At 36.2% G+C, this 7,918-nt stretch overlaps 1 long non-coding RNA gene across 4 annotated transcripts; it reads right to left on the bottom strand.

Annotated features, from left to right (window-relative positions):
* Nucleotides 1-2,266: 2,266 nt before the first annotated feature.
* LOC113235003 lies at nucleotides 2,267-6,247 on the bottom strand. Of its 4 annotated transcripts, XR_003310830.1 has the most exons (4): nucleotides 6,159-6,206; nucleotides 5,792-5,940; nucleotides 4,649-4,908; nucleotides 2,267-2,955 (listed from the first exon to the last, which is right to left on the bottom strand). It is a non-coding gene; the product is annotated as an uncharacterized LOC113235003 (long non-coding RNA). The 4 variants fall into 4 exon arrangements; XR_003310832.1 differs by lacking the exon at nucleotides 5,792-5,940 and having other exon boundaries at nucleotides 6,159-6,247; XR_003310829.1 differs by lacking the exon at nucleotides 6,159-6,206 and having other exon boundaries at nucleotides 5,792-6,109.
* Between the last annotated feature and the right edge of the window lie 1,671 nt (nucleotides 6,248-7,918).

The raw sequence follows: 7,918 nt of genomic DNA on the forward strand, positions 1-7,918 counted from the left end.
GGTATAAAAACAAAACCCTATTTCATTTTGTACGTACTTCCCCTATATGAAAAACTAGAAAATACGAAATACATCTAGCGAAAGGAAGAAAAGCGAGTATGTGCTTCCCAACAGAAAATCGTACCAAATATGTACAAATTAACAACTCAAGCTTTAATGACATTCTCAAACAGAGGTGATTTCAGTCATTTGGTGGATAACTGTAATTGGCTCAAAGAATGGGTATAAATATATTAAGCTTAAAGATGCAAAAGTTGTTGTTCTCTATTTTTTTTTAAAGATGAAGAAGCTCGCAAATACCATTTACTAAGTCGAGAGATAACTAAAGAACTGATTATTTCATATGCTGTCCACAATTTAGTAGTTATCTTGTTTTAAATCACAAGTCACAAAGTGAAACATTAGTATTATAAGTAACCAGAGCTTAATAAAATAAAAAATTTGCTTTGATACTAGCAGCAAAACGACAGAATTGGACCAGGTACACGTTTTTAAAAGTGCAACCGTTCTGTTACCGTACACCAATAATAGGATGTCTGCCTTTAACAATAGAAAAAATCGATAACACATTTCTATGCTATGCTCGATGACCTGATGGTAAAAGATGGGTTCCACTCCAACAACATTTACAATGCTGGTGAGACAGGTATAAACCTGTCTAGACCCAGATCCAGGGAAAGTGCTAGCTCAAATAGGTCAACGAAGAGTGAGAATAGTTATAAGAAGCGAAAGAGGCTGGATAAATGAAGAATTATTTGTAGACTGATCAAACATTTCGTAGCTATATAGAGTACGCAAGTTTTTAATTTGTTTTAAGTACTAATCTGCTGTGCTGTTACTAATTGAGAACTATAACAACCGTAGCTTAGAGATACCTCGCTTCCAGCTTCGCTACCAGCTTAAAAAGACATTAATTCATTATGCTTCTGATTTCACTACACAGCTCTCACAGAACATAATGTCTTTTTACGGACCTCTGAACAATGCTTACAGAAACGAATGCCAATGTGCAGTGCATAGGAAAACACACTCGATGACTGAAAATAACTTCGTGTGATGTTGTCTATTAAACAAAGCATGTGCCCATGTGGCAAATATAAGCAAAAGAGGAGAAAGATATAGCAATATATTGCAGGTTTCAGCCGCTTAGTTCATTAACTGGCCGCTGGACAGGACCAAGCTACTACTGGGCTAGCAGTTCAGGTAGTTGTACACTTGAACTTATAGTCAAAACTGCCTTTCTGGATAACGTAGAGGCTTACCGTTAAGTCTGTGGCGATACAGTTGTTAATTACGGAGTAGGTACCGATTTTAAATGAATATACCAATTTGTACATGTGAGTTATTGGAACTCCGTCGCCACCAAATAAAATATTAGATCCGACTTTCGCTTATTTAATGCATGTTTCACGTGGGAGGACAGCAATTCTGTGAATGCCTCTCAAAATTTTTTGGAACTTAAAGAATATCTCGCTCTTATGGCCAGAACCAAAGAATCTATGACCATACGTCATAGATTATTTGGTTCTGGACTTTTAAAACCGACACAATGATTAGCTCTTTTCTCAGAGCTTGGCTTGCAGGATTCCAGAGTTAAGATACTTGCAGATTTGGTTAGGAAATTCATTAGTTTACAGTCATATAAAGTAAAACTTCGAGATAATTCCGTGTCACATCAAATATATCTATTTTGTACATACATTACAAACATTTTAGAAACGCTGATGAACATTTGCAACACTCGTTCCTCGCTATCAATCAGGAAAATAACCCTGACCACCTCTACCACAGTAAACGGAATTGAAGGACCCACTAAACATTGGATGTCATTGGATTCTCTTCTAGATGAACTAACTCGTACATACGCTGTTGCCCCTATACAAACATGTAAAGAGATACGCACATTTGTTGGTTGTACGCGCTGGGGGCTCCAAAGCCTTACACCAATCTACCTTTATGCATTCACATGTGAATGAGGCTTCACATGATCGATCAGATTCTATAATAAAGAAGGACATTGATGGAGAGAAAACCTGTGCTTCCTTGCTTTCGATGAAATCAATAGCCAATGCAATCACCGAAGATTGTGCAAGCTTGGAAAGACTGAAGATGGTTACATGATAACCTACCCTCAGTAGAGAGTACTAAAAAAACGGACCTTAACAGACATTCATCCCCTAGTTTACCACCCTTAGTTGTCGAATATTTTCTTCAAATTGAAATGGAACCACTACTGAGGTTCCCTCTTTCCAACAAAAAAAGGATCATCAAAATCGGTTCACAAATGGCGAAGTTATCGTGTAACATACATGCAAAAACACATACAGTCGAATTGAAAATCTCTTTTTTGAAGTCGGTTACAAAAGGAGCAATCGAAATATACTTCCTCACTTTGTTACCCAATACTTCACCTCGAGAATTTGTAATTTTGTTTTTAGCAAGATTTGGAAGCGCCACGGAAATGTTTTTACTTAGCAGCACTTCGAAGCAGCTTCGTTGATGGTTTAAGAATACTACCCACTCACTCATTTGTTGTGTCACAAAACAAACAAATTGTACCTCAAATTAATCTCGGTGGCCTGAATCTGACCCGTTTGCACATCGTTCATCTAACAAGAAACACAACTGCACCTTTTGCTGCTACAGCAAAAACCCCAACTACTACACCATTTTCAAAACCAGAAAATGTCTATTGAAAATTGTCTATAAAATATAATTGAGTTTCGTTGGTGAATATTGAAGTGGAATTCTTCTTAACAGTGTTTTAATAAAAGTGCTTGCATTCTTATAACTTGATCCAAATAAAGACAGGGTTCCTAGAGATGATACTGGCGTTGTTGTAGCTGACGAAACGGTGTTTGACGCGGTGTGACACCGCCGCCGTTATACAGTGTGTGAAGCAGACTACTGGGCAATGCTCCAAGTAACGCAAATCCTGTAGAATTATAAATGTACCTGAAAAACCAAATATAATCAGTTTAATTAAATACTCATACCAAATAATATAGTATTCTCAATAATAAATTGGCATTCAAATTTCATATACGTAGTTTAAATTTTAAAACAGTTTATTGAAACACGTAATTAAAATGTACCTACACGGAACTGAAACATCTAAATCAAACTAGATAGTAGTCTTTACCGTCAGATACACTGTACTTGAAATGCAGTGCAAAACAAATTAGCTTGTAGTACATACATATAAATCAGGTCTATAACAAAAATAATCGACATAACTTATTATCTTGAAAAAAATGAATGAATTATTTACAACATAATTTTCCTGTCAGCATCACAATGTAAAAAAGCAACTATTAACTTGCTCAAGGATACACTTCTAAAAATTTCCCAAACGTTATTAAAAATAGTATTCATGAAGGACATATCGTCGTTCGGCATTCAGTACATATGCGAAAAGAAAAAATTGCAAATTTTTTTTTTTTTGCTTTAATCCAATGATATTGAAAATTAAAATATCATTGCTTTAATCTATATTATTAAATATCAAATACCTACGCAATTGTGTGCTAAAAAAATTATCAAAGTCTCCAAAATTTTAGAAAAAACGAAAAGAGCGTAACTGCGAATATAACTACCCTTCTCTCACTCCAGCATTACCGCGAATACTCCAGTGCCGCCGCCGCCGTAAAAGTAGTAATTGTGAGTGCCAGCCAGTGTTGGGCAAAATTTAATTGTTCTGGCAATTAAAGATTGACAATTAATCAATTGTTAATTGCGGTTCTCGCAACTAACAATTGATCAATCGTTAATCGCAAATATCTACAATTAACAATTAATCAATTTTCAATCTTTTCAATGTTTTTGATTAACAATTAACAATCAAAACTGACAATTATCGAAGAATCCCATACCAATTAAAAAACAAAAGTATCAACATTTACAAGAGTTAAACAAGTTTTTACAGTCACGGGACTGCCATGATTTATATGACAATTTGCTTCATTTACATAATAAATAAAAAAATAATAAAATTTTTAATGTACTCCTAACATTATTGCTTTAAAAACTTTTTAACTTGGTTTTTAAATGTAGTTTAAGCTGCTTTTTTACTTATGTTTTATAGAAGTTTTTAATTTTTGCTCTGGAAGTTTTAATTTATGTTTTGTTATTTCACTAGACTGTTTAACAAGTCTGTTTTATTTAAAAGTTGATTATTATTTGAAAGGAATATTGTGATAATAATATTAGGAAGATTTAAAATACTTTACAAGTTGTAACTTGTAGGCTATCTAGCCTACTATGGTAATTGATGCAAAGTTAAATACTTTTATATATTTTGTATTGTTCAAAGACAATGTACTTTTGGTCTATAGTACATTCAGTTCCATTTATCTGATTAATTAGTTTTATCCTTAAAATATAATCTTAAATTACTTGACTGTGACTTCCTTCTTCTCCTCAACAGCTTCTCTAGAAGTTACACAAATCTTTTTTGTAGTTTAGTCATACTTATTCATTAATATGATTATAGATTTTATGTTAGTAAATAGAAAATATATCTGTGATTTGTTTGTATGCTAAATGTATGGCCAGGGGCATAGTGAAACTATACTTATTTTATCACTATCCACTTCTATATAACCAGTGTTTCAACAAATACAAGAATTGTAAATAAAAAACTACAAACCAGGGTTGAGTTTCAGAAGAGCATCCTGTCCATCGACAACATGTAATATAGATGTAACTTCATGTCAATAGTCTCGTACAAAAACGAGTGGTCAAAATTCACATGGCTTGGTTCCATGTTCATATCTTTTTCAGTTATGTCCCATTTCATTTGGGGTGGGCCCTCCTAGACCTTGTGTGTTCATGTTGCATTGATTCTAGCCCTTGTCCAAAATAGTCAGGAGTTCCACTGTGTAGGTGCATATGTTCATATTAGGGTATCTGGAAGTGAGTAGTAGTTTTTTACAGTAAAATAATAAAATCAAAACAGTGGTTTAGAAAAAATGTTACTTCATAGCGTCTGCAAACACTACAGCAAACTGTCTCTCAAGATGCTGTGTTAACAGCCTGTCACGGTTACATTTTGTCCATGCTTAGCTCCGGTTTCGTATTGTAAGGTAATTCAGTGGTTTCAGTGTGTTAAAGTTTTAAAGAAATGTATTCAAGCGACTTACTGAGTGAATACTCTATTCATATCACCTAAACTATGCAATATAGATATTATACAGTAAAGTGTCACATACTTACAAATGAGTAACACAATCTCCAATTTAAAAAATTATGTATTGATTGGAACCAACCAATGATCAGAATAGGGTGCTTCTAATGGGAAGATAAATGTTTACATATAGATGTAAGACATAGTTATGTACCTTGTTACATCATCCAGACAACTCATGTTTTTTTTCTAGAGTGTGGAAGAGAAAGGATCTGCTGTTTTTAAATCCTATCCGACATTGATTGGGCGGATAGTTTCGTTTTTTTTTTTTAAAAAGACCCTGCACTAGGAAGACACTGTATCGCGGTTGCCATGGACACACAAATAAACAACCACAAATTACACCCACTCACGAGAGAAATAAATGTAGGTCATACAAATATTACTCTCGGCCCGGGAATCGAACCCGGACCTCTGGGTGGCAGTTTGGCATGTTAACCGTTCAGCCAGAGGCAGTTAAGCAGTTCTGAGAAGGTTCGGCTTTTGCATAATAAATTGGTACGTATAACAAAATGTATCTTCTTTTGTTGTAGCGTTAAAGCAGAATATTATGCAGTTGGCACTTCCGAAAAATGCAATTTTAAAAAACTTTTCAAACTCAATTACATAAGCACGTCACCACAACTCGTGTAATGAAAGGCACATGGGACTTCATAACTTGATGTGAGGATGATGGGCGCATTGCCAGTGCCGATCAAATCTTTGCGATTTAAAGCTATGAGCAGCACTGCAACTGTCGTGGCCAGGCGTGTTAACTGCAATTTTAATTTAAATATAATTACGGTCCTCGTCAAAAATAATTATAAAATATCTGATATTACAGTGCCTTCCAGATAACACGTGTTATTTACTTGTCCTAGCGTGTCAGAAAAAAGATACCTCCTATTGTGTTTAAAAACCTGGATAAACAAATACTGGTCGAATGGGGTGCTTATCGTTAGAATTTTGCTGAATATATTTTGAAAAGACTTACGTCCGTATGTACGTTGCGTACATTATGGCCAATACATAGATAAGTTTTTCATTCACAGCAACTCGGTACTAAGCTTAGTATGAATACATGACACTGCTACTTTAATGGTAGTACTTTAAATATTATCTTAAGTAATAAATATTATATAACACCACTTCCACAGTTCCACGTAACCTCTAATCCACATACTTTGCTCTAAACTAAGTAAACTAACTAACGCTTGCGGCTTGACCGAAAGTGTGACCAGATTAAAATTGTGGATTCGTCGCCGTCTCGTTAGCAGCTCGGCTGAAAATTCCTAAAATAATTTTTGAAAATTATACTAACTAACTCATATTTTGTATGAAAATCAAAACAAATATAATGAAATTGTAAAAAATCTGCGTCTGCGCAAAGAGCCTCATCCTACAGCATTAGTTAGCTAGCGTCTGGAAATTAGCGTTCGTGCACGCTAATTTTGTAAAAAAAACTGCTTAGAAAAGTATTGGTGAATTGGGTGGCACTGCACAGTTGTAATGCAGCCAGCGTTGCCAATTTGTGGGGAATTCCCCGAATTGCGGGGAATTTCAACTAGATTGGGGATTTTGTGGGGATTGACGCTATGTGGGGAAATGTGGGGATTCTAACATTTTATGATTTTGTTTAATCTATCGATTGCTGATGAATCGCTAGTTTGATCATCATTGTTAGAAACACTGTGATGAACTATATCGACGTGTTTTTTAACATCGCACATCCCTCGCATTATTAACAAGCAGCTTAAATAGAATTATTATCAGAGCACTTGGTTGTTAATTGTAAAATTACCGGTCGGGGCGTGCTTAGTTCGCAATCCTTTCTCCCACTTAGACCGGTCGCGAGTATGAAGAAAAACGAAATCAGCAATTGATAAACAAAGCCGAGCACTGGTACGCCCACACCACGACTTACCACTCGTCAACTTTCAATATTAATACAGGTCGAAACTTTATTTACTCATTGATTGTTTCTAACATTAACCATAGAGTCACCAAATGTGCCATAAATAATTAAGTTATATAAAGGAGGGAGGTTCTTTCTGCCGTTGGATGAGGTTACCAAAACAAGCCAAGTGAAACTGCAAATGGTTCAGAAGATTTTATTTTCACCTTGTATGTCGCCAATATAATTTCACCCTATATGCGGAAGGTCCGGGCAGTTGTTCCCAGAAGGGACGCGACTTCTGGAAACCGTTCCGCGAGATGAGGTTTTTCACCCTATGTGATGGGCACCAATATGAGCGTACGAAATATCAGAAGATCCGGGTAGCAGTTCCCAAGAAGGGACTCAACACCTGGTGGCCTTACTGAGCTCTCTGTATTCTCAGATTTCTCTTACCATTTTTTTTCAAGGATATTTTGCAGTTGGCCGCTGATGGCTTTGACTGCGCCACCGAAGAAAAGGGCGAGCTGAAGGCTCAAAACCCCTTTTCTTACCATTAACTTTTATTTTATTTTATTTTTTTTATGAAGGATATTTTGCAGTTGGCCGCTGATGGCCTTTACTGCGCCACCGGAGAAAAAGGGCGAGCTGAAGGCTCATAACCCCTAAAATAAACTTAAAGCTAAGTAGCGGGCCTGAGGGCGCCCAAGTGGGCACGGACCTCGGCTCAGGGCGCTACTGGAGACTTCCACCAGAAGGGCGTGCTGTAGGAGAGAATCTACCACTGTACGTGCTGAAATGAGGGGCTCGACGACCTCGCCGGCGAGGACGGTTGGTGCGTGAGGGACGGGACAGACTAG

The sequence above is a fragment of the Hyposmocoma kahamanoa genome, unplaced genomic scaffold (assembly GCF_003589595.1).
Source record: "Hyposmocoma kahamanoa isolate Upper Pololo Valley unplaced genomic scaffold, ASM358959v1 86802, whole genome shotgun sequence".
Taxonomy (NCBI): Eukaryota; Metazoa; Arthropoda; class Insecta; order Lepidoptera; family Cosmopterigidae; genus Hyposmocoma; species Hyposmocoma kahamanoa.